The sequence below is a fragment of the Cydia amplana genome, chromosome 11, assembly GCF_948474715.1.
Source record: "Cydia amplana chromosome 11, ilCydAmpl1.1, whole genome shotgun sequence".
NCBI lineage: Eukaryota > Metazoa > Arthropoda > Insecta > Lepidoptera > Tortricidae > Cydia > Cydia amplana.
The window spans coordinates 11105662-11132955 of record NC_086079.1 but is presented as its reverse complement, the minus strand read 5'-3'; the positions used below and the strand labels follow the sequence as shown (position 1 = coordinate 11132955).

Genomic DNA, 27294 nt, shown 5'->3' with positions numbered 1-27294 from the left:
GTTTTGTAGATTAAAATGAAGGTATGGCCTAAATTTCGAACGTATGTGATCTTTATTATAGATGTTAAGGATGACTCACGCTGTACCGGGCCGGGCCGGGGTCAAGGCGTCCGACATGTCATTTTCTATGACGGCTGATCGGTGACCACGTGGTGCTTTCCATAGAAAACGAAGAGCCGGAAGCTCCGGCCCGGCCCCGGCCCGGTCTAGCGTAAGTCATCCTTTAGATTTTTAGGGTTCCGTACCCAAAGCGTAAAAAACGGGATCCTATTACTAAGACTCCGCTGTCCGTCCGTCCGTCCGTCCGTCCGTCTGTCATCAGGCTGTATCTCATGAACCGCGATAGCTAGACAGTTGAAATTTTCACAAATGATCTAAACAAACACGATTTTTTTGCTCTATTTTGTTGTTGATGGTGCGGAACACTCCGTGCGCGAGTCCGACTCGCACTTGGCCGGTTTTATTTTCTAATAATGACCTATTTAATCAAACCAATTAATACAACCAATTCATACAAGTTAACTAAGTACGCCAACAAACAAAGTTTTGTTTATTATTCTTGAAAGCTCTATCTATGAAATGAACTTCCTTGTTAGGATTTCCTAACGTTATTCAAAAATTTTATCAAAGTACCAGCCACGCGCAAGTGACACTTTTTAATACTTTACTATCAAACGGATTCTACGCTCGTTTGCAACCAACGATGCAGTATACAAACTAAATCCAGTTTTATAATGGGGTCTGTTTCTATAAATTAACGTATCCTTTCTCCGAACAACCTTTAGGTAGGGGCCCGATTCAGATTTTGAACTAGACATCTATTAGATGTCTGTTAGACATCACCAAGATACGACAACGATATGTTTAAGATCTTGCCTGTCAAAATTGACATTTGTGCGATTCTGGAGATACTCTTGAACGATTTCCACAAGATATTATTACGAAATTTTAACGTAAAGTGGCATTTGTTGCCCGAATTGAGGTGCAAAAGAGAACTATTTGAAATCTAAACTGCAACGTATCTAGTACATATCGTATCGTTCTCTAGTCTAGAACGGATCTTGTTTTCCGAATACCGCGGTAGTACTTAAGAACATTAAATTAAAGATTCGTTCACCTCACACTAGCTGTCATTTTATGTTTATTTTATTCAATTCCTTCTCTTGTCCAGCGACATTTCTTTTATCGAGACTCTTAAACAGCACTTATTAAAAATGTGGGCGGGAATTATTCTCGTGCTCCGGCATTATTGTCGAGAAATTATGAGTTTGTTATTTCTCCGCGACTTATATTATTAAATATTGGTGCAATGAAATGTAAACATTAAATATTTTTACTAAAATGGTTGTTGAAGGCACAAGCAACATTAAAACAACTCGATACTTCAAAAAACGTAGTATGAAGGAATAAAGGATATAGATGATGTATTTGGTTACACATCCTACACTTTGGAAATGTATCATCCACTTTTAATTTCCTAAAGCAAATAAAACAGGCCAGTAAATTACATCAAATGCCTCATTGTTGCTTTTCAGTTTGGGCACTTTTACGATTGCACAGAATATTGTTTAGCTTTTTCAAACATATCTTATGGAATTTGTTAAAGTAATATTTTAGTTTTACCGGCGACTTTTATTAAGTTTGAAAAAGCAACACAATAATAAAATATTTAGTCAAATATGCTACATGCATACAGTTTTATGCTCAGTGATAATCAACCAATCATTTCGATACTGTGTTTTTCTTAAAGCAGGCTCTCATTTATTTTGATACGTGATAACAAATTACAAAATTTTCAAATTGTTACGTAAATACATACTTATGGCGTTATTCATCAACGCATTACAAGCCTGAATTAGCTATGAATCGTTTGTCTTTATCTGTCACTTTGACTTATGTATTTGTAAGAAAGGGATAAAACATCATTAAACTAATTCAGGCTCGTAAAGTTTTATGAATAAGGGGGATAAATAAGGACCTTATGGCCAACTGAAATGTGTAACCACTTGTGTAACTATTGCGTATTCTTCCCATAAAGTTTATTCATGACTCTTTGGAAGATTACATAGAAAACGAATATCTCCAACTTTAGATTGCAACTACATTATTTTGTCCACTTCATGCCCTATAAAAGGTTGTATATCTGTATACCTAAATGTTAACCTTTGTTGTCATTGTCTCTTTAAATGTTAACAGGCCGGAATGCAGATCCGATACAACTCTCGGATGATTGTTTTAATTGCTCGATGAGAGTATCGCCGAGTCAGGGGTCAACTGACGATCCTGATTGGTGATTAAAGCTTTTTAGAGCAGTGTTGTCGTATCGGTGCGTGCATTGATTGGTTTTAAGAGTGTTTGGTAAGATGCAGTGTAAATTAACCCCTTCTGGTATTCACCATTTGACAAGATAGTTGACAAGATATTTGCCTCTTCAACAAACCAGGCAGGTTCTACACGTAACTTAGGGCCCGATTCGGATTTTGAAATAGACATCTGTTAGATATATTTTAGACATCGCCAAGATACGATAACGATTTGTTTAAGATCTAACCTGTCAAATTTGATATTTGCGCGATTCTGGAGATACTCTTGAACGATTTCCACAAGATATGGCTTAGAGATCCAGTTCACATCTAATAGATATCTAACTCTATCTAACGTAAAAGTGACATTGGTTGCCCGAATTGCGCTGCAAAAGAGAACTAGTTGAAATCTAAACTATAACGTATCTAGAATGGATTCAGTACTTATCGTCTCTTGTGAATATCTTGAAGTTCGAATACGGCAGTTAAGATCTCCTCCTCCATATAGGTATGATATTTTAAGTAACGCTAGTTACTATAGGTACTGCAGATTTGCGTCTTTCTGAGTGGGATTTCTGATTGACTCTCTCTCACTCTCTCTCTGTCAAGCTTTTTACTTATTAAATCCTCAACTGCTGCCTTTGGATGCCCTTAAATGACAATCATTTCTAAACACATTAATTTTGCCAAGTACCCTTACTAATTGTTCAGAACGCATCCTATATGTGACGTCACGGACGGCCGATTGCGCCCGAAATTCGAAGATCGGCCACGATCGGATGCGTATATAACGTCCGTCGCCAGCAGCCAACGGTAATCTTCCAAAATATATTGAACGACAAACTCTAGTTGTACTGCATTCATTTTAATTTACAAATAAATCTTTGTACACAAGTTTAAAATAACAAGTCTTCATTGAAGATCCACTTAGGCATCCCTGCAATATCTAGAACGGAGCCTAGGCCTCAACACTAATCAATAAAATAATACTTGATCGTCTATGAACTTCGCATACAGTTTTTTAGGCAAATGTGACACATAATGAGGACGTTATTTATGGTAAAACTTATCTCAAAAACATTCTCTGGCTTAACTTAAGATACATATCGTAAAAAACAAATAAATCTTGCAACGAAATCTACATAACAATGAAAGAAAACCAATAATCTATAACATAGAGAGGCTGGCAGTATTTCATATTAATAATGCATTTAGAACTAATTTTAATGCGGTGAATGTACTAAAATAATCTTTAAACAAAGATAACTTTGCCGTCCATATTTTATTCGAAATCTTTAAAGTTACAGAAATATGATTGACTTTTGATTGAAATACATTTTATGGAGTTGTAGATAAGTTTGTGGAACCATAACCGGCCGGAGACGCGGCCGCGAGCGGGGTGTCAAGTCATTGGTCGTTAATCTATATTAAAATAAACGGCATTGTTTTCTCCTCTACTAATATTTAATTAAGTATCTTGCCTACAAGTTATGGTAAAAGTTTCTGTTTAAAGTATCATAAGGAATGTGAAAGTCAAGAATAATCTATTCTGTAAAACTTAACACAACCATTTCAAATTCAAAACAGGATCAGATTAGCGTACAAATAAGAAATAAGAAAGTAAACATTTTAGCTCCATAAGTGATAATTTAGTGATAGGTAACTGAAAAAATAAAACTATAAAACCAATGTCTCGCCCTCAGCGCCGAACTGTGTTAGGGTCAAACTCCCCAGTACCACGCTTGAGCAATTTACTCAATAGATATAGTAACAGGTTTGATGTTCACTTTGACTCTCTGACAAAAATTAGAAATTTATTCATTAGTAGTTAGTATATTTAGTTTTAATTCCATATTTAGTTATATACCTACTTAACCAGTCTACATCGTGGTTGCGCTTTGCTCCTTATTCTATAGTAATAAGGTGTTCAAATGTGTCGGCTTTGTTGTTGAATTTGCTTTTTTAATTTTTGCATGTGGTGTTTACCAGTAATTAGTTATACATTCAGCATGTTATTTAAGTTTGTATTGATGTACTTAAGCCTCAATGTAATAACTGTTGGTGAACCTTAAAATAAAATAAAATAAAAAATAAAATAAAAAATCTGCTTATATTCTTTTCAATATGATGATCCTTTAAATAAACAAAAAAATGTTAATAAAAACATTTGAAATTCCCGTTGTTGTCAGTTTCATATGACTTTTTTTAACCAACTCCAAAAGGATTAGGGTCTTTTATTCCATTCTTTCCAAAATCAATTTGAAAACCCTTGTTATTTGAAACAATAACGCACAGCGGTATAGTCCAGAGTTAATCAGAACGCTAAAGATTGTGTCGGGAGACAAGAGTAAAAAAACAATCACCAGCGCAATATTGCAAGTCATAGCTTCGAGACCGGCCGATAGCCCAGCCTGGGCTATATTCAGAAACAGTGGTTTGATACTAATCTAATACTAACATATGGCAAGCAGTCAGTCTTCTAGCCAATGGACGAATTAGTTTATGGCTCTTACTTTATACCTACCTATGGGAGAAGACTAACATATCCAACTAACAAAATGTATTTTACTGATTTTTCAGGCTGGTGCCGAAGACAGGACACACACACACAAAAACAGGACTGGTGGTTCGACTCGAAGACAGATCGGATAGAATCATTTTGCCAGCGATTTGACGTAGTTTTTTTATATCCTATTATCCATTTAGTGTTTTTTTTGTGATTTCTTCAATTTTGTATTGACTTGGAGAACAATATCTTTTTAATGTTCGATCTTAGGGAACCAATGCCTTTTTAATATTATTTAGACATGTCAAGTGCACATTCGAGAATAAGTTCCCAGGGTGTTTGCCAGTTCAATTATCATTAGGTACGATTTCCGCCTCGTCACCGTACTGTGGGTGACCCGCATTAAATCGTTAATTCAAACTATTTATCAACTCGATTCGTTATGCATAGGATCAGATTTTGAAACTGTTTGGTGATGTTATGGCATTCGGTTCCCATTGTGCCCGCCCGGCTTACTTCGATGGGTGTGTACTATGATAATCGGGGCGTCCGATTGAATCTATTGAATGGTTCGAGTTAAATAGTAATACAATTAAAATTGTACCGACGGCTGTCACGCGAGGTCCGAGTCTAATTTTCGAACAACGTAAATACAATCAGACTTTGTTCCCATCGAATGAATGGGTTTACAATGCACGCCTGACATAAATGAGCACCTAATTGGAACGTTACAACACTGCACGGACTAGCTGCGAGCCGTGAATGTTGCGATAGGCTTAATTCTCACACGAGGACTTGATTTGTTTTAAAGGTGTCAGTCCATTTCCAACCGCAGCTGCACTACTGTTCATTTTACTATGAAAATTAACAGTAACAGCGACGCGTTCAGTACCAGTAGTGCAGCTGCGGTCAGAAATTGAATGTCGCCTTAAGGCTGCACGTTGTTATGTAATGTTCTACTGTCAATAAAAATTAAAAAGAACGATTAATCCTTAAAAATCATGTGGTCAAAAATTCGCGCAAATTTATATGCCTACTACTATTTTTTCTGCGATTTTACATAAAGCCATGTGCAGACCAAAACATCAAACACTTTAACAATAAAACATTACCAAAACAAATACCTACTATAAAATAAGTTATTCTTTGCTCCTAAAAATTAATTAACATCTTTAGAGATCAATTATTAATTACTTAAGGCTATTAGGACAGGCCTCTGGCCTATTAGATCTAATAGACATACAATAATAGACATGAAATGATTACGAAGTACCTTAAAATATGTATATATGAATATGGTAAATAAGCAATAAGCATTCATGGAACTGTAAAATAAAGCTTATTTCGCAATAAACTTTCATTTCTTAACAATGACCATTTGTTACCATGGGTACCTGCCTAATACCGTCTTTGCGAAAGGTATAAATCAAATCGTGTTTTAAGATGTTATCAGCGAGTTCATGCCCCAAACAAATGAACTAGCGTTAATTCCCAGATGAGAACCAACTTGTCGATGCTTTAGGAGACGTCTTATAATGTAGCAGAGCTGCTAAAATCCTCGATTCGTTTTTAGGGTTCCGTAGCCAAATGGCAAAAAACGGAACCCTTATAGATTCGTCATGTCTGTCTGTCTGTCCGTCTGTCCGTCTGTCCGTCCGTATGTCACAGCCACTTTTCTCCGAAACTATAAGAACTATATTGTTGAAACTTGGTAAGTAGATGTATTCTGTGAACCGCATTAAGATTTTTACACAAAAATATAAAAAAAAAACAATAAATTTTTGGGGTTCCCCATACTTCGAACTGAAACTCAAATTTTTTTTTCATCAAACTCATACGTGTGGGGTATCTATGGATAGGTCTTCAAAAATGATATTGAGGTTTCTAATATCATTTTTTTCTAAACTGAATAGTTTGCGCGAGAGACACTTCCAAAGTGGTAAAATGTGTGTCCCCCCCTGTAACTTCTAAAATAAGAGAATGATAAAACTAAAAAAAATATATGATGTACATTACCATGTAAACTTCCACCGAAAATTGGTTTGAACGAGATCTAGTAAGTAGTTTTTTTTTAATACGTCATAAATCGCCTAAATACGGAACCCTTCATGGGCGAGTCCGACTCGCACTTGTTTACACTTTGTTGAAATGACAAAATAAAAAGGGAGAAAGAGAAACTACCTAATATTTACAGTATAATCTGACACGTTTCTAATTATAAACATAAAGAGTTTACAATAATTATAGAGGACATATTATATTATATTTTATCTAGTCGACGTCCATCTTAGAAGACCTTGTTCGACTTACTTAAACCACACCAAATCTCCAGCATTTTTAGAAGATGCCTCGTACACTATAGGTAAAACATGTGCCGAAATTTCTTTAAGGTGACAGTGCATTTCCAACCGCAGCTGCACTACTGTTCATTTTACTATGGAAATTGACAGTAACAGCGACGTGTTCAGTACCAGTAGTGCAGTTGCGGTCAGAAATGGAACATTACCCTTACGCTTAAAAGTTGCATACTTCGTTATTAAATTGTTAGAATGATAACTTTTTGAGGGTAACTTATCGTAGCTAATTGATACGATACCTATACAACAAATAAACATCGCTTCAGAACACACCCGACCTTACCAAGAAGACAATAGCTGTAGAAATGTTAGGGACACGCCAGTAGCGATCGCTGATAATCCCGAAGTCTATTTGGTGACATTTTGAAGTGTGTCACTCAGTGATCGTAGCATCGTGTCGTGACGGCCGAAGTGGCGAGTTCGTGATCCAAATTAATTAAAACGGAGACACAAAACTAAAGCTATCACGATTGGCTTTGGGATTCGTTTAGTGTGGATGCGGAGTGTGAATGAATGCTTATTTAAATAGTTCAAGACTGAATATCTCAGTTTAAACGGATTGTTTCGTAAACTTTCAATTTTAATTTAAAATGTAAGTAGGCCTATCTAAAATTATTATGAATATGTGTATTTTTATGGAGTAGGTAGTAATTTGCAATAATTTAATTTAATTTCAATTTAAACCATAATGATCTGACAAGAAAATCTAATACTTTGTGTAAAATAGTTAGGTATAGTAGTAACTATTGCTATGAATTAAGATATTGCTAACGGGTCAAGAAAAAAAGCGGCCAAGTGCGAGTCGGACTCGCCCATGAAGGGTTCCGTATTTAGGCGATTTAAGACGTATAAAAAAAAACTACTTACTAGATCTCGTTCAAACTAATTTTCGGTGGAAGTTTACATGGTAATGTACATCATATATTTTTTTTAGTTTTATCATTCTCTTATTTTAGAAGTTACAGGGGGGGGGGGGGGGGACACACATTTTACCACTTTGGAAGTGTCTCTCGCGCAAACTATTTAGTTTAGAAAAAAATGATATTAGAAACCTAAGACCTATCCATAGATACCCCACACGTATGGGTTTGATGAAAAAAAAATTTTTGAGTTTCAGTTCGAAGTATGGGGAACCCCAAAAATTTATTGTTTTTTTTCTATTTTTGTATGAAAATCTTAATGCGGTTCACAGAATACATCTACTTATTACCAAGTTTCAACAGTATAGTTCTTATAGTTTCGGAGAAAAGTGGCTGTGACATACGGACGGACAGACAGACGGACAGACGGACAGACGGACAGACGGACAGACAGACAGACAGACAGACATGACGAATCTATAAGGGTTCCGTTTTTTGCCATTTGGCTACGGAACCCTAAAAAGGCCGTTACTGGGGCGTATTAAATGCATGTGTGGTTTAGGTATTAACATCTATTAACCTGTTGTGCGGGGTAGCTTATTTGTTTGAAAATATATTCGTCAATTATGATAATTAATTTTAACAGTTTGTGTCAAAACAACTAGTCTTTTTGATTGAGCTGTTAAATTTATTCTTTAAAACTTAAAAAAAAATATCAATCGCCTTATTACGCTTCTAGAATTTCAACAGTTTACACACCGTTCATTAACCTTTTCTGACTCAATCCGAAAGTCAATTCAACCTGCGTCCGCGGCGAAAATCGCATAAAAATCACCCGGCCCACCGCTGAGTGGCATAATCCACACGCCAACCGTCACTTTTCAAAATACAATATGCTAATTAACATCGTTCTTTTTGATTTGCGCTACAAGCTCTCAGAAACGCAGCAAACTGTCAAACATAAAATATCCTAAGCGACATTTCATACCGATCCAAGTGGTGTGTACCTTCAGAATTGCCCGATGATTCTGCATTATTGAGCTAAGTTCCTTGTAGTGTTAGTGTTTCGTCGCTTGTGACGTTTTAAGCTTTAATAGTCAGTATGCAAATTCGCGAGAGCCCTTTAATTACGCTTCGGACACTACTGACGACGGCGTTAAATATGCAGTTTTAAGGATGTCGGTGTGTGCTGCGCGTGCGAGGAAGATTTAATATGGTAAGCGGATTTAGCGGCGGAGGTGACTATGAAAATGTTTATTACGTACTCCCACATCGATAGGGCTGCCACTGGGTATGGAGGACAAATATGTAGGTATTTATATGAAATAAATAAATAAGTTTTAATAAGTCTGCTTTACAAAAACTACAGTTAATTCTTCATAGTTGGCCTGTTAAATTTAGTAAAAAAAAACATAACCTTTTAAGTAACTCGGAAAAGCTTCAAAATGGGACACTATACATAAAGGTTACGTTGATTTTATCTCAGTACATTCGCTTTTGCAAAACAAATTAAAATATAAATGGAACATAATCCAAACAAAAAAAAACACATTAGGCACAAAAACGAAGCCACACACGATTAAAATCTAGCGACACTTGTAAGGCACAATCGTGAGTTCGCTTCCATTGAAAATGTCTCCAATCAACAATAGAGCGCGACATTAATTCTATCCATCATCTTGCATCCAAAAAGGGTTGAAGTTCATTAAAGGACGCATACCACAAGTATTATTCTTTGAAAACTGGTAATAAAAATAATAACAAGGCGGCCACCCTGCCAAGTGCTATCAGCTCCATCTGTTGTCGTTGCGGACAAACTCGCCTAATGAACGATGATAAATCATATTCGAAAGGCGGCTCGTGGCCTGCTCCATGTTATTCTTTTGTCACTTATTTTATGGCTCTCTCACAGTACATTCCATCCATCGATTCATTTTGATAAGTGTGTTTCTATGTAGCCTGTATGAAAACGCAATGAATGCTGTGCTTGGTTAACTAACGAATTAAGGTGAGTTATTTAGGGACGAAATTGTGAGGTGTCTCTCTCGCCGTGTCCCTGCCCGCACACCATTGTGCTTACTAATGATTTTATGCAAATGCAGGCTCTTTAGATCGAAGTCTTAGCGCGATCTTGAACCGTCAGGTACCAAGCTCATTAATTTGAAATATGACTCGGGAATTTTTACAATGTTGAGATATAAATTAGTATTCTTATCGAATGACAAGTGGGAAATTGGGTAGGTTTTTCTTAATTTCAAAGGCAAATTGTGTGCTTTTGCTCTGACGCGGGAACTAATCAATCTATTCATTAAACGCGTTATTGTAGGTATTTGCTTGATTAATCATCTAAAATATCTGCACGTCTCGTCGATAATATCTTTTTGTTCGTAGTAGATGTGTTGTCTTACTTTTCTTATCTGACTTACCTATCTTACAGACTAATAAGTACTTTGCCTTTTTAATTTGTCAAAATACTTAATGCCAGGGAAATGTAAAATCACCAGCTCTATTTACCTGTTGTATTAGTCTTCTTCGAAATAAAGATATTTATTTTATTATTATATAAATAAAATATAAATGACATTTAATTTTACCTTAATTGCAAAATTAATAACATCACCGAACATCAAAATTTACTCTTTCTGTGATGCGTCATAATATAGGTTCTTCTTCTTCTTTCCCCTAGACCGGTAGTCCCATTTACTTGGGGTCGGCCCTCCTCGTCCGCATCCTCCACTGAGCACGATTCCGTGCGGCGTTGGTGTCGATTTGAGCTTCTTTGAGGTCTCTCTCGACCGTCGTCAGCCAGGTGGAGGGTGGTCTTCCACTGCCGCGTAACTGGGTTACAGGCAGGTTCAAGGCCAGCTTTACCGGGTGGTCTTCTTCGCGTCTTTGGACGTGGCCGTACCATCTAAGGCGTTTTTCTTTGGCTTTATCGATTATTGGTGCGACTCCGAAACTTCTCCTAATGTACTCATTCCGGATCTTATCTAAGAGTGTGACACCAGCTGACCATCGTAGCATACGCATTTCGGTAGTGTGTAGCTTGTTAAGATGGCATTTGTTTGCAGCCCAGCACTCCGATCCGTACAAAACCGCGGGTCTTATTGCTGTTTTGTACAGTATTCCTTTGGTCTTGAGTGGCATTTTCTTATCGCACATGACTCCTGTGAGCTGTCTCCATTTCATCCAGCCCGTAGTGATCCGGTGAGTTACATCGCTATCAATTTTGCCGTTGTTGGACACTATCGAACCTAAATATTTAAATTCCGACACTCTGGGTATTGGCGTGTCTCCTATCGTGATGTTGACAGTTTTAGGATCAGAGCGCCTACCGCGAACCACGTTCGACGTTTTGCCTCCCTGTCACACTTACGTACGAATTTACAAGTGCGACAGAGAGGCAACACGTCGAACGTGGTTAGCGGTAGGCCCTCTGTTAAACCGTCAAAGATACAGGATATATATTCGGTTTTCTTCCTACTTATCTTCATACCGTTGGCTTCGAGCGCTATATAGGTAATAATAATATAGGCGTCATAATATAGGTTATTGACACAAAAATTCAATGTTATTAAATTATCCATCTATTATAAACGTATAGTCATCGTCTGCAATAACGTTCATCCCCATATGTCTACGGCTAGTTATCTGCCGCCACTTTGTCTTTTCCCACCTGTTGTCAACAACATGTGGCGGCCACGACACTCATTATGCGTGCTCGTACCCTCCACAATGCCTCGATAATCTTACCAATTGTTTTTTTCTATTTATGCGAATGTAGCTGTACATATTTGTTTACATAATTCAATGGCCAATAATTCAGCTACCTAAAAAATCTGACAAATAAGAATCTCTCTCTCTGACAGAAACTCAAGAAAATCTGGCAAATATAGGTTTTTTGCTATTGTTTCTAAAATAAATGTCTTAAATATTTATTTTTATTATAAATAAACTGAAACAGATGTCATATATTAAGGTGGTTCGACTAGGTTACTCAAAGCTTAACCCTCGCTAGATGGCGCCACTTTCGCAAAATTTCATGTTTTATTTTTTTGTGGAATGGTCTTGTTATTTGTATACTTAAAAGTATGTTTAGCGAACTCTTTAAGTAAATATTGAACTATTAAAATAAACATTGAATACTTCATTATTCATAAACCACCCTTTAAAGTCGACGGAGTGTTGCTGTCATGCTTTTTCCTACTATAACTCACACATGCAAACAGTGTTTCCGTGATGCTTGTAGTAGACAATTTCACACAACGTAAGTATGCTGCAATAGCGTTATGGTATGTTCGTGGAAATACGTGCAAGAGGATTGGGGTTCAAGACTGGTGCGAGTAGGTAATTTCATTTTGTTTATTTTTGTCCCTTTTGTGTTATCTTAACGAGTAATCATTATATATGTCGGAGCGAGACACCAGAAAGACGTATTGCAGCATTGCAGTTCATAGTTAGACGCCTGTATAAAATCGATTAGCAATGTTTGGCGTATTGTTGAACTAAATGACAGGTAGAAGGCTTTGGAACGTCAAGATGACGTAGTATCTTGAGTGAACGTAGGCACGAGCAGGCATTTTTGTCGTTATGTTGGTAGACTGGTCAGGCAGGTTTACCAACTTGAATTGGAGGCGGGAGCGGTTGGCTCCGCCGCTGGAACTGGCTTCCTTCTTCTTGATCGGACCGCGCTAGAGATCGGACGTTAGCCAAGCTCGTGCCTAATTCGCTACGTTCCTGAAGGCTTACACCTGAAGGATTATTCTGAAAGCTTATAGATTCTCACGTTGTTTAACCGTTTAGCTAAGTGTTTTATTCCAAGTGTTATTTTGATTTCTTATGTGCCATTAGAAGCTTACTTTTGTAAAATAAAGATTTGAACGGTTTCACGTGATCTTTTTATTTTGATTCCAATAATTTTGGAATAGTGATTAGTTATTTTTATTATTTAGTACTCAAATAATAGTAGGCACTAGTATGGTTAATGAGTCCGAATGTTTATTTCATGCGTAGGTAGCATACCTACTATTTTGGCTGTGAAGTAATACATCTAGGTACTACCCCCACGCGCCCACCGCCATCGGGACCATCCGTCGCCGACATCAGCAAGTGGGATCGATGCGGAGTTTCATGTATTGCTTACACAGCCACCTGGGAGCGTGGTGTATTTCTGGTGACCTACATTCCATAATCTGAACACGTGGTAAGGTAAGCTCACGTGTCTAACCTTGATTGAATGGCGAGTGTAATTCATTGTTATTTGGTGAGAATTATTGTGAAATTGTGAATTATGATTGAGGCAGTCGAGCATAGCGGTCGTTACGTGACGTCATGTCTGGGATCGTTATGTTTCTTTGTAATTAATTTTTGTAATCCATTTAAATCGAAGCAATCTTGAGTTATTTTGATTTGAAATCCATACTGTTATTTAAAACCAAGTATTAGCTATCACGACGTGATATTATTCATCGCTGACTTGTGAATCTACCCTCAATAATTGATTTTTCATGAAAATACAATTAATTTTTAAAATCCATTTAAATCTAAGTGATCTTAAGTTATTTTGGTATGAAATCCATATTGTTAATTAAAATCAAATATTGGCTGTCGCGACGTGATATTATTTCATCGCTCACTTGTGAATCTACCCTCAATAATTGATTTGAAAATACAAATAATTTTTAAAATCCGTTGAAATCTAAGTGATCTTAAGTTATTTTGATGTGAAATCCATATTGTTAATTAAAATCAAATATTGGCTGTCGCGACGTGATATTATTTCATCGCTCACTTGTGCATCTACCCTCAAAAAATATTTTTTTTTTTCATGAAAATACAATGCACCGTTAGATATTGATCCTGCTGATTTACCAATGCATAGGATTTTGTAATCTTTACCCTGTAACGTTTAGTAATTAATAAAATTGCGACAAATTATTGCTCGTAATGCCGTGATAGATCACAAATCGTGCATACTATGAAAATCAGCGCTGCGCAGGCAATTTGTAATGAAATGACTGACGCAGCGTATGCTGAGCCCGTTCCTTTTGCCGCACAATTATTCTTATTTTTTCAATCCTTATGTTTTGTAACCTGTATGCTCTTTGTGTTGCAATAAATGGTTTCTTATTCTTATTCTTATTCTAAACATGAGCTACGCATATGAAAATTAATGTTACAGTGTCCTGCAGCCAGAGCCGAGCGAACTTGCAGACACCATTACGCCCGTGGCACAGAAGCAGCTGTGCAGTATCTTCTGTGCTGGAGATTTGGAAATAAAAGGACAGGTTTCGTTCTAATTGTTTATTAGTGAATTTTATTTTGAGTGTAATGGCGAAGCATAACAGTCGAACGTAACTAATATGCTGTCACTTTTCGTATTGGCCCATTTTACCTTGTTACTTATTTTTGGAACACGTGTTTGTTTGTTCATAGAATGAAATAAAACACACTCATTGAAGTTTAAATTTTATTCTGAGATTTTTGAAGTCCCGTATACATTGGAAACATGTTTTTTTGTGTCTGCTACCTTGCATTTCATAAACCTTTTGAGTTTAGCCTGCATACATGATAAACCTGATACCGTGCAAATGATGATTTCAGTAACAGCCAGCTATGTTGAACCACATCGTGTCTCTCGCAATCTGCCGCAGCAACGGCAACGGCAAGCGGAAAGGATCAGCCTCCGTGCTTGGGTTGGACCTCACCACCACCACCTTTGACTTGGTCGCGTGCATCATACTTTATTAAGCTGGTGAGCAGTTCCCATTTCGTTGGGATTATTTTGAGATGTTTTACTTCTGCATAGAAGTCTTGAGCGAGTTTCTGTTGTTAAAGCTAAAGAAGAAAGCTATCTTTAGTGATTTTGATCAGTAATGTTCAGTTTCAATTGATCAGTTGACGCTGATAGTACCAATGGTTCTGAGTAACATGATTTAAAGACCTGTTTTTATTTTCTTTTTTTTTGGAATTCACTGTTAACATTGTTTTGCTTTCGACGGACTGAAAGCTTGTACTTTCGTAGGGCTGAAATTACGCCCGATGGACTGGGCACTACTGTTTTGCTTTCGATGGACTGAAGGCACGCCCGATGGACTGGGCAATACTGTGTTGCTTTCGATGGACTGAAAGTACGCCCGATGGACTGGGCACTAGTGTTTTGCTTTCGATGGACTGGGTATTGTTTAGTGACCGCATCAGAAGTGCCGGAGCATGTAAGTGGTGCACGTGGTCTGCTTTTTATGTGCAGAATGCTCTTTGCGAGGAGTAGCACTTACGCGGCTGAGATGGTTACTTCTGACGACGGGTCTGGTATCTGCCGAAGGACTGGCAATGCACCGAAGGACTGGTGTTGTTTTGTTAAAAATGAATTCTTGTTTATGTACTGTGTTCATATGAGTAAAATTGAAACTATCAATTCAGAATGTTATTTATTTTAAGATGTCTTACAAAAATTTAGATCACATATGACCAATTTTTTTTTAAATGCCAGATAATTTCCCTGTAAATTGATATTGACGACAATAGTAGTGATACTGCCGAGCAATGAATTAGAGCTGTTGTTACTTGTGTTTTTGATGTTTGGGATTGTTCTGTTTTCACATAAATTTGAAAGTATCCGCCAGTTGGAGGCGATGATTATTGGTGTGTATCCGTTAGATAGCGGCGATGATTACTGATGATTATTTTTATTTAGTCGTTGCTCGATGGACTATTTTTTGACTAGAGAATTGAGTATTGTTAAAGTAATTTTGAACAATTATTTTTTCTGGTTTGATTGATAACAAAGTTTGATTTTAATAGTAATTTGAGTGAGACCCAAATTGTTGGTCAGGAATGACCGAGCGATGAGATACTGTGCTGTATGTTTTGTTTCAGTATCAAATGCATACACCCACACACGAGGACGTGTGTAACGCAGGACGGCCGTGTCGGAGCGAGACACCAGAAAGACGTATTGCAGCATTGCAGTTCATAGTTAGACGCCTGTATAAAATCGATTAGCAATGTTTGGCGTATTGTTGAACTAAATGACAGGTAGAAGGCTTTGGAACGTCAAGATGACGTAGTATCTTGAGTGAACGTAGGCACGAGCAGGCATTTTTGTCGTTATGTTGGTAGACTGGTCAGGCAGGTTTACCAACTTGAATTGGAGGCGGGAGCGGTTGGCTCCGCCGCTGGAACTGGCTTCCTTCTTCTTGATCGGACCGCGCTAGAGATCGGACGTTAGCGAAGCTCGTGCCTAATTCGCTACGTTCCTGAAGGCTTACACCTGAAGGATTATTCTGAAAGCTTATAGATTCTCACGTTGTTTAACCGTTTAGCTAAGTGTTTTATTCCAAGTGTTATTTTGATTTCTTATGTGCCATTAGAAGCTTACTTTTGTAAAATAAAGATTTGAACGGTTTCACGTGATCTTTTTATTTTGATTCCAATAATTTTGGAATAGTGATTAGTTATTTTTATTATTTAGTACTCAAATAATAGTAGGCACTAGTATGGTTAATGAGTCCGAATGTTTATTTCATGCGTAGGTAGCATACCTACTATTTTGGCTGTGAAGTAATACATCTAGGTACTACCCCCACGCGCCCACCGCCATCGGGACCATCCGTCGCCGACATATATATATATATTTATTTATATATTTGGATGATATCAGAAACGGCTCTAACGATTTCGATGAAATTTGCTATAAGGGGTTTGATCTCTTAGCTAGGTCTGATCTGTGAGAAAACGCGCATTTTTGGGTTTTTATATGTTTTCTGAGCTTTGGTCGGTCTCTCAGATATTCAATCTCTTCTTCCTCGCGTGGGGTCCGCTTGGCAACTAATCCCAGAATTGGCATGGGCACTAGTTTTTACGAAAGCGACTGCCCTGACCTTCCAACCCAGAGAGTAAACTTATCGGGATTAGTCCGGTTTCCTCACATTGGTTTCTTTCACCGAAAAATAGGTATCGGTATATAAATAAGTTCCGGTAAATAGGTATCAAATGATATTTCGTACAAAAGTTCCGAAAAATCATTGGTACGACGGTACCTACGAGCCGGGGTTAGAACCCGCGACCTCCGGATTGCAAGTCGCACGCTCTTTCCGCTAGGCCACCAGCGCTTCCCCCAGATATTCAGTATCATCATCATCACTATCACTATCACTACATAGTATAAAACAAAGTCGCTTTCCTGTCTGTCTGTCTGTATGCTTAGATCTTTAAAAGTACGCAACGGATTTTCATGCGGTTTTTTTAATAGATAGAGTGATTCAAGAGGAAGGTTTATGTATAATTTGTTAAGCCGTGCGAAGCCGGGGCGAGTCGCTATTATCAAAAAATTACTTTATCAACATTTTCAAAAAAAAAATCAATAACCTGATTTTCACAGATTATGATCTTTTTGGGTTCTTCCAACTCAGAATCACTAGCATATTCTTGTTGAATCCTGAAGCTAATATAAAAACTATGTCCCAAATATTTGTATAGAAGTTTTAGTTTCCGCTACGTCACGCAGGCTGGGAAACATTTTTGATACTAAAACCTGACGTAATGACCGACATTTTAGGATATCTTTTTATGCTAGGATGGAGAATACCTACTGACGATTCTTAGTAGAATGAGCCCAAGGAAGTCCAGGTTTGTAAGTGTCAGGTATCAGGTTTTTTTTAAAGCGCTAATAGTTTGTTCTACAAGTAAAGCAATCCCTTACTCCCCAGCCTCTAATAAAGTAGTAGGTAATTGTAAAATAAAAGGAAAACTTTTTTTTATTATGAATTCAAGTACCTACAGTACATTTTTTCATATTTGTTATCCGTAGTAGTCCCTGTACCTGAAAGAAATATAATTATCATGAATCATGATAGGAAAAAATCTCTAGTGTAATAGGAAGAAAGATGATGCAACAATATGGATTCTAATAAAGTTATAATCAAGTTATAATTTACTTACCTGGTAGTAACTAGTAATAATTGTGTTTTTCATTCATAGACAAAATTCCATTATTTTCAACCACAGGAAATTTTATACATTTCTTTTTTATTGCTGTGAGGATGTCCTGATTGTAAAAATCAAAGAGATTAGGTAGAGTATAATTTCTAATTATCTTTGTAAAAATTAAACGAATACGCTTAGCCCATACTTAATCAATCGATTTTTGAAAATAAGAAAAATAAAAATAAAAAAAACAATACGAAATTTAGGTGTAAAAAAAATACAAAAATTTATGTCCCAGCATACAATGACTGGGGATAGAACCGGGAACCTTCCGTTTGTAAGCAAAAAAGCGACTGTTTACAAAACGCACCATGATAGTTCTTAGCTAAGCTGACGAAATTCGGGTACTTATTCAACAAAATCGGGTAGGTCAACAAAATTGCACTAAACATGACGGCACTTCAAATTCACGCCGTGGTCAGCCCGGCAACGTCGGAAATGGTATGGCAACGTCGCAAATGTATCCGTACACGACATTTGTGACGCACACATACGTAAAATTGATGAAAAGTTAACTATGATTTTTGCATGATTTCTGTATGAAACATTGTTTTCCTATTCATTTAGCAAAAATGAATATTCGAAAGAAGATAAATGCGGAAATATTTATGTAGTAATAGTGTGTAGTTACTTAATGAAAGTCGATTGAATTTTGTATGAGAATCGAACCACCTTAAAGAAAAATTAAGTGACGAAGCCCTCCAGTGGTGAAGGCCGGATAAAATAATTAGATTTATTCCCAAAGTGTGTATTTATTTATATTGTTCTTTCGAAAAGACGCACTATTGCGTCACATTAAATACCCAATAGTTCTTTTCACGAAACCAAAAACTCAAAATCTGGATAAAACGTGTAAAGAAACATTCCACAGCCCGTGGTGGACCGCCACTAGACCGAATCCCACGAAGAACAAAGCAACTTAATCTTTACTTAACCCTAATTGCGATAATTACTGTCCGAGCGTTGACAAAATGATTTATCGTCGTCGGAACAGTAGCTTAATATTTCGCTAATGTTACCTTTCGAGAGCTGCCGTGGGAAAATGGTATTAATGAAGTATATATGACCGTTTAGACTGAGTGTTAATATGTATATCATTTTTGTATAGGCCGACCATGTATGCATAGATGTCGATTAAAAATAGAAAAGATACTCGTCTTTCGCAGGACTGCTAAATTATCGCATCATATATTACGCGCTGCATTTCACATATCGTGTCTTAATGTTGGGTACATGCGGAACTAGGTTTAGCAAGTAACTACTCACTGGGAGTAACAACAACAACAACAACTTCTATACAAGGTTACAAAAAAATTATGGATTATAGAGATTCTGTTAAGATAATATTACAAAAGATACAATTTTGACATACCTACACGATGAATGAGTTGTCATCCATATTGGTCCATACAGATTCAATATTTTTTATCCTTATTCCTATGCGTGTTTTTATACATTACTCAACAGCAAAACAGAAATACGTTATTTAACAAGGGTATCCACTTAGTTGAAGATAAAAACTTTCAATTGCGTAATACTTAATTAAGCTAGTTAACAAAACCGCAACTAGAGATTAAACATGATTCAGTCGCTAATCAAAATGCTAAATACGTCTGAGTAGTGTTGTGAAAGTCTAAATGACTAATACAGAGTTTCCAGCACTATCGAGATCAACATGGGTTTATGAGTAATACTGTTCGAGGAACTTAGTATCGTTTTGTGATCGCCACTCATTAATTGGCATCTTATGGGAGGACGCGAATCATTCCTCACAGTTAGAGGGTGTTCCGATTTGAGCATTAAGTTTCTGCAAAAAGTCCTTGTTTTATATACTTTTACAATAAGTGTAAACCTCTTGTATGGATTGTTTGGATAATTATTTCTTCATATAAGTAAACTTCACATAATTAATATAAGTTTACGAATATTAGAAGATTAATAATTGTAAATTAAAAAAAATGGTAATGCTGAATATAATTGCAACATAAACAGAGATACTTATAGGCAAGTAAATAAAAAAATAAATTCATATCAGTCGAAGATACGTACGTCGTACACTTTCAGTTAGGTATAGGCGTCCCTTAAGACCGTTAGACAAGGACCATACCTATGCATCTCCTACGAACTGCATCATGCGATCTTGATCTTGATGTCTTCATTTAAATTAAACCTGAATATATAACATAAATACTATAACATTTTCACTACTTGGTCTGACAAATCAGAAGAAAATTTCTAAAAATTTCACAATGCTGAGTCGATTTTGAACTGCTCTAGATTGAAAACTACTGAATGGATTATTCCAAAATTAAATATTCCTTCAATCTATTTAAATTCGCTGCATGGTAAACAATAGATTCTTAGGTACTAACGGATTTAAATTACTACTTATGCCCGAGATACACTTATAAGTTCTACTTGGGCCATTTTATTTAAAGTTGTCCCTTACACTTTTTTTTTTTCAAAATTGGGATTTTTTATGTTATTTCTACTCAGAATCATGAGCTCTTTTGATCCTAATAGGAGAAAAAAAGTGTGCCAAGATTTCCATACATTTTTCGATCTCCGAAACCGCCATACAAAGTCTATGAAAAATGGTAATGGAATGGGAAAAAAACCTTGGAACACTTTTTTTCTCCTATTATGATAGAAAGAGCTCGTGATTCTGAGTAGAAATAACATAGAAATTCACAAATTAAAAAAAAAAGTGTAGGGGACAACTTTAAATAAAATGGCCCACTTACGTAAGTAGGGACAAAGCTATTTGTTAGAATGAGATGACGATATTCATCTCTCATTCTGTAGTATAGCTGTGTCCCTATACTTACGTCCTGTAAATGTTTCGGATTCAACCTGCTTTGCATCCGCCGCTACCCGACTCATTCTCGGCACCGCTCGTGTCGTCGATATTATGTTTCTCTCCATTGTGTGTTTTATATTAATTAGCCCTACGCGCCCCTACGACCCAATCCGCCATCTTTAACGAATGCTTACGTCAAGATAACGAGTCATTTGTATGGCTATTGCATTTGTTAAGGGACATGGAATTGTTTGAGAAAAAAACATTATGTGCTAAACCAATTCTGTCTTGTGACACTGTTTGATTAACTTTGAGATAATAAAGTTTGGTAAACGACGACTTTAGAAAAATATATTGGCTAACATGTGACCTAAATTCAAATCTAGGGTAGATTTGCCATTGATTAAATTATTTTAGATTTTTTTTTTATTTTTAGATATTGCATGGAAAGCTCCGTCTATAGGTAAATGGCCTTGTCTATAGATAACTTTGACTTTTTTACCGCTTCAAGGGGTATAGCTATATACCCCCCCCCTTTTGTTTCATGTATGCTAATACATGAGTATTTGATTTGTGCTTAAAACCTCTACGGGTTCCTTAGACAAAGGGTCTTGACAAACGGACGGACGAACAAGAAATTGATCCTCTTAAGGGTTCCATTTTTTTAAGGACATTCCTCACAGCTAGAGGGATTTTAAGCATCTTATATAATCATGTATACTTACCATTATTATTGAAATAAAATACTTATTACTATTCAATTGTATAACATGAAAATAAAAAACCTTTGCTCTAAATGTAACGTACATTACTTTAATAAATAACACTAAGCACCACTTACTTATCTACGAAAGAAAAGAAAACTCATCACAGTTGGGGTCCGGCAGTAACAGACCACATTAGTCAGACTCAAACAAAGATTCACAATTCCAAATCTTTTAATTGGCATTAAGTATTACGACAGCCAATGACTTGCCCAATCCATCGTCTAATGATATAGATATAAAGAGGATACAAATTAAGTTAGTATCGATAGTACCTATTTTATAATAGGACCTTATCCTTATAAGTGTTACATAATAAAATAATATATCAAACTATATGAAAAATTTATCAATATTGTGTGTTAATTTATTCCTTCACTATCTATTCTATTTATGCCAGTGCATATACCCATGGGTATTGATTTTGAAATATGTAGTATTGTAACTTCCGGTGTTAAACTTTCTTTACAGCCTAATAAATATAAAATATGAAACACCTTTTACTCGTTTAAAAAAGCTCTGTTATAATTTACAAAACTTAAATGTCCGAAATCTCCCACATGCATGCACATAGTACAGCTTTAGTAATGTTAACTTAAAAAACTATTCGCAATAAAAAAAAAACACTATCCTCTCGAAGAATTAACCGCTCTATATAGTTCACCTCGTGGATTCCATTCTAATCTGTCACGTCTAGGAGGTCGGTGTAAAGTTCATCAATGCTGAATTCAATTATCGATTACACCATTGTGTTCCGCTCTTTCGATTTATATTTAAATACCAGAGGTTTACTAGAAACGTATTGTGAAATTAGATAAGTATTTGACGAAATGGACCGCCCGCGCCGCGTTGTCTCTGTGAGTTAATAGAATGAGGGAGTTTGGATGTTATTGCCAATTTCGATTAGCATGTTCATGGCTTGATATTAAGCCTATTGCACCTTCACTCTTCAGGTGAACTAGTTCCAATTATGTATAAGTTAATTTTGTATGTTTTTAAATCGGCAGTTAAAAATCTTCCTGTCAGTTACAATTTTTTATTGTTTTAAAAAAGGAGCATTGTCTTATTGATCAGATGTATTGTTATTTATTTAAACAGTTTCCTGGGAACCGTTATCAAAAAATCTATAAATGTAGTACCCATTTCAATAAATTCGGAAAACAAAAATACTGCATAGGTACTTCATTATTCGATCCGAACCTAAAAACTACTTAACAGCTAAACACAATATTGGTAATACCGTTAATGTTCAAATAATGGTAATATCTGCGGTGACATAACATATTTGTACTAAACGTTAGTCATAATTCCAAACGGGGTTTTTTTTAATAGCTCCACGTAATTGTACCTATAGAAACACTAATAATGTCATTAATTTTTATATACAGTAAAACAGGTTAGAGTGATTAAAAAACCGCATCAAGCACAGAAGCCCCCCAATTATGTTCTTGCGTTGTCACAAACAAAAATGTATCGATCGATGGACGCAAGCGCCGATTGCCCCGGTGGTCTGTGTGCTTCGTGGTAATCTGTCATCTGAACTGTCAAATTACTAACGGGCAAACGACCGATCGGCTACCGAACTTGTTGTAGATAACACAGCTGCACTGGCCCAAAGAGCCGTTTAGATGAGACGAGACATTTTACGAGGTTCTCAAAAGTTTAGTGGGGTTTAGTGGGTGTGAAATGTAAATGTGAATGTGAAAAGCAGAATTTAGAAACGTTAGGTTTAAAATTTGCTAGTTTTAATATACATAACTAACTGCATATGCTTGGACTGTATTTAGTCAAAGTGCCCTAGTTTATTAATCACTATTAATTTTATAACAGTAAAGTATACTTGTAAAGTATTCTGAAATATTAGTGCGTATAAATATATTTCCTAGTTAACTTGTGCGTAATAGTAGTTTATGTACCTGCTACATAATGAGAGGCATGCCTAATTATGTACAGTTACATACACTACTTTATCTAAACACATACTTAAAACGAACTAAAAGATAAACTGTACGTCAAATGGCGGCGATTGAAAACTTTTTTCACGCATGTCACACATCCGTAGTTTTTAAATTCCTAGACAAAAGAATGAAGTCCCTATTCTCATGTCACTCGAGATCAAATATCGTGCGGTTTATATTAAAAAAACATACTAAATTGACGTTTCGTATCGATAACTGTTTTAATATCTATGGATACTAGAATAGAGACCCACTTGAGTTTTGACTCCTGTTTCAAATTTAAACTCATAACCTTACAAAAATCTATAACGTTACCTATGTACTCGTATATTAAAGTACAAATTTTCCTACTACCACAGATAAGAGAGTTCTCAAATTGGTTGTAATAAAGCTTGTCATTTCCTACGGTTTCTGAACGCATTATAGAGCACTAATGACATGTGTGTAGATAAAATAAATAACAATATTTGTACGTATCAACGAACGTCAAAAAACAAATCATTGCCGTGCAGGTTAGTATAAAACTATCGTAGCTGGTGACTTACCTACTTAGGGGTAAAAATCTTCGGTTACAAAATTCATGCATGGTCACATTTTGAAGTAGAAACTAAACGAACTATAAAAGTATCATCACAACAGACGTATGACACATCCGTACCCAATAATCTTTGTGTTAAAATGAATTAATGTGGGTGTACCCTCGCGAGACACCTGATTGGTCTTTTTGTCTTTTTTACTCGGAATTTTAATTAATTTTTACTGTCAACCGTAGTCAAACAATGATAATGATTAATCGTCATCTCGTACGAACACCTTATCATAGCTGTTCTTTTTCTAAATCGTGTTTGGGGTAAAAATGTGTTTTTTTCATACGATCCTTATCTCAGGCAGAAGCAGTAAGCAGGTAGGTGTCAGTTAATTTTATGCTTGGATGCGTGGTGCCTTTTAACTGTATAATATTATTATGATTGATTAAACTGTCATTTCTGTGTTTAATTGTTCTTTTGGCACTCACATTTATTAAAATTTTTCCTTGTTTGATACCGTGAGAACATTTAACTTCCATTAAGTAAACATTTACCATGACAACATAGATATATGTTAATCGTTAGTAAATAGATTTAATCAAGTTTTGTTGGCACCTGTCGGTCGAAGTCCATGCCTAATATTATGTACATAAATATATACCAATATTATACATAAATATGATTTTTATCTTTGCATTTTACCGTGTCCTATTTTCATAAGTGTTATGCAAGTTTTTTGTAGTTTAACTAATCATTTTAGAATTGCAAGCAAAGGTTAAAAACATTTGCTTGCAGGCAGTAGGCAGTATATATGTGACTTCCTGGATAACATCAGTATTGTATTATTTTTAACAGAGCTTACATAATTTAACAGATACTTGAAAAAACATACCCACTGTTTATTTCCTTCAGACCACCATAATAATTTTTCAATTTCTCTTGAATAAAAATTATAAATCCAGCTCATCGACGCACTCTGTTTTAATCATTCATCCGCCGTGAAGTCAGTTTCTTATCTTTAATTAATATAATTGATTTTACCTTTTCATATCGAAGAACAGGGATCCATCAATTACAATTTAAAATCCAGCACGTAAGGTTAAAGGAATCTGCACACTCATAATACCAGTGACTGGTTGTCATTACTCATTTCCAATAATAGTTTGCACCCCATAGGTCTTGGGTCTGTTCCATATAGACCCTAACAATGGAAGACTCGACTGATTTACGGAAAGTGCAAACATAATTTAATTTTTGGCACAATATCTCTATGTTACCTATCCGTCATATATTATGTCATTGATTTAGTTATCTAATGATATCAGAGAGCCTACCGCGAAAAACGGAAATTGAAATTTCGTTACCTGCCTCTATGTAGTTCTTGCATATTCTCGCGATAAAGAGGCAGACAAAGTCATTTCGATTAATATCGTTTTTCGCGATAGGGCTTTAGAACTTAGTAAAGTGAAGTTCCTGGCGTACATTTGGGTCAAAGGGCTTGACTAAGTAGTTAAAAAAAAGATAGTATATGTTCGAATAAGTATGTTGTCGTAAAAATAGTCTAGTGATACCAAACCAAAACTCCCAAAAAATGCTAGAATGAAGAGAGTTGGCAGTGGTTTGCTACCAGAAGAATTTATTGTTGCTTTTTTTACTCTCACGGTACAAAATGTGATTTTAACTGTGCCTGTACTATTTATAATACTGTTAATATAAACTTGTTAAGTATTTATAATAAATATCTGGGTGACCGAGCTTCGCTCGGAAAACATATAAAAACTCGAAAATGTGCGTTTTCCCAGAGATAAGACCTAGCTAGATCGATTTTTCGCCCCAGAAAACCCCCGTATAGCAAATTTCATCGAAATCCTTAGAGCCGTTTCCGAGATCCCCGAAATATATATATAAATAAATAAATAAATATATAATAAACAAGAATTGCTCGTTTAAAGGTATTAGATAGATAGATTAGATAGATTAGATAGATATATTAAATTATTTTATCTACTCATACCATAAACTCAAACTACGAGTAGGTAGTTGATACTTGTACATATGAGGTCATATGCGGTTTGTGTACACATCATAGACAACTATTAAGTGCGTAGATAAAGCAGTGTATAGTAGCTATACATAATTAGGCATTAAAACATGTCATCATGTTAAAACTCCCTTTATTAGCAGTCACATAAACTACTATAACACCATATTTCAATTTCGTACCGAAGTTGAAATCTCAAGATTGAATTTTAGAAATAACTTCAGTTTATGAAACACGTTCCTTGTTACCTATTACACGAGCCATCAAACATCCATGCCTGAGTAATGTACACACGAAGGGTTGCACATCAACTCTATCAATCATTTGAGACGCTAGGTCGACCATCTATTGCAATATGACTTAGTGTAAGGCCTGAGTGGACGCTCGAGTTGCGGGGCGAGGCGTGCGGCGTGCATGTCAAACAAATGCAAGCGTATAGGAGCGGCCTTAGTGCACGCTGCTCAAATCATTTGTGAGCCCGACGCCACGTTGCACGCCCCGCCGAACGCTCCGCTTCGAGCGTCCACTCAGGCCTTACACTTAGGTATAACGAGCAAAAATAAATGCCCTGATATTAAATCAATACAATTATGTGAGACGAGCGTCATTCAGTCCAGAGGTCGCGGGTTTGAACCCTGGCTTGTATCAATGACTTTCTCGGAACTTAAGTACGATATATTAATATTTTATTTTTACCAGTCGCTAGTATTTTAAGTCAAAGAACGCTCCGCGAGAATACGTGAGTGAGCTGTTTTAAATATATGTATTTAATATGTCTGTGTCTCACGAAAGTATCACTACATAGTATAAGACAAAGTCGCTTCCCGCTGTCTGTCTGTATGCTTAGATCTTTAAAACTACGCAACGGAATTTGATGCGGTTTTTTTTAATAGATAGAGTGGAGGAAGAGGAAGGTTTATGTATAAATTGTTAACCCGTGCGAAGCCGGGGCGGGTCGCTAGTTGTTAATAAAATAAAAGTGAAGTTTTGCCAGCCTTTAAATAAACAAAAACAACGTATAGACAGACAAATATAAAAAAAAAATACCTGAACAAGCACTTTAACGCCTTGACAATAGACGCGTGTTCAGATATTTATATCTAATAGCGACTGGACATGAGCCTGTTTTTTGAAGAATAGTACATTTGTACTAGTCTACAGGAGCAGGAACAGAAGCTACAGGAGCAGGAA

General features: G+C 36.1%; 2 long non-coding RNA genes across 2 annotated transcripts in view; one reads left to right on the top strand and one right to left on the bottom strand.

Moving 5' to 3' along the window:
• Window positions 1-1818: 1818 nt before the first annotated feature.
• LOC134652139 (uncharacterized) overlaps window positions 1819-27294 on the bottom strand; it is a 78542-nt gene continuing 53066 nt past the window's right edge. The window contains exon 2 of the long non-coding RNA XR_010097163.1: window positions 1819-1978. This is a non-coding gene — a long non-coding RNA (uncharacterized LOC134652139). The remainder of the gene's footprint in view (window positions 1979-27294) is intronic.
• Window positions 6474-27294, top strand: part of LOC134652136 (uncharacterized) — a 33028-nt gene continuing 12207 nt past the window's right edge. Inside the window, exon 1 of the long non-coding RNA XR_010097160.1 lies at window positions 6474-6887. This is a non-coding gene — a long non-coding RNA (uncharacterized LOC134652136). The remainder of the gene's footprint in view (window positions 6888-27294) is intronic.